The sequence below is a fragment of the Rhincodon typus genome, chromosome 10 (assembly GCF_021869965.1).
Source record: "Rhincodon typus isolate 14 chromosome 10, sRhiTyp1.1, whole genome shotgun sequence".
Classification (NCBI taxonomy): domain Eukaryota; kingdom Metazoa; phylum Chordata; class Chondrichthyes; order Orectolobiformes; family Rhincodontidae; genus Rhincodon; species Rhincodon typus.
The window spans coordinates 79,456,088-79,456,827 of record NC_063341.1 but is presented as its reverse complement, the minus strand read 5'-3'; the positions used below and the strand labels follow the sequence as shown (position 1 = coordinate 79,456,827).

The following is a 740-nucleotide window of genomic DNA, read 5'->3' as shown; positions in this document are numbered from 1 at the left end:
CGTGCATACTCTGTCGGAACCCTCGTGATTTTGAACATCTCTTATCAATCTTTTAACTTGATAAGAGATGTTCAAAATCACGAGGGTTCTGACAGAGTATGCACAAGGAAACAGCTTCCAGTGGCAGAGGGGTCTTTATCCAGGGGATATTATTTGAAGTTGACTGGCAAAAGACGCAGAAGTAGGAGAAAAACGTTTTTCTGTAGCAAGTAATGTCTAGAAATCACAAGCTGAAAAAGATGGTGGAGACAGATCTGAGGAGGAGCAAAGGGGCAGTGAAGCATAGGCAGCTAAATCATTGAGGTTAAGAAACTGTTAGTAACCTGTATAGGATCTTGTGCTTTATAAAGCATGACAAAAGTACAAAAGCAAGGCTGTGGTGAACATTGCTAAACATAAAGCTCTGCCTGAGGCCGAACATGTATCTGGTTCTGAGCACCATACTTTGAAAGTGATCTAAGACATTAGGGAGGGCACAGAAAAGATTTACAAATATGGTTTCAGGGACCAGGGACATGGGAGAATTGGAAATTTCAGGTCATTCTGCTTAAAGAAGTTTGAGATAAAATTTCATTGAGGTATTCTAAATCATGAGCATGTCTAATCACAGTAGATAGTGAATAACTTCCACTAAAGCAACTAAAGGTGATTAACTAAATAAACAGATGCAACTTGAAGAAAAGCTTTTTAAAGGAGCAAGTGGTTAGGATCTGGAATGCACTCCCTGAGAATGTGACGGA

General features: G+C 39.7%; 1 protein-coding gene across 1 annotated transcript in view; it reads right to left on the bottom strand.

Annotated features, from left to right (window-relative positions):
* Positions 1-740, bottom strand: part of LOC109912090 (tRNA-yW synthesizing protein 3 homolog (S. cerevisiae)) — a 16,137-nt gene that overhangs the window by 14,574 nt on the left and 823 nt on the right. The gene's annotated exons all lie outside the window — the stretch shown is intronic.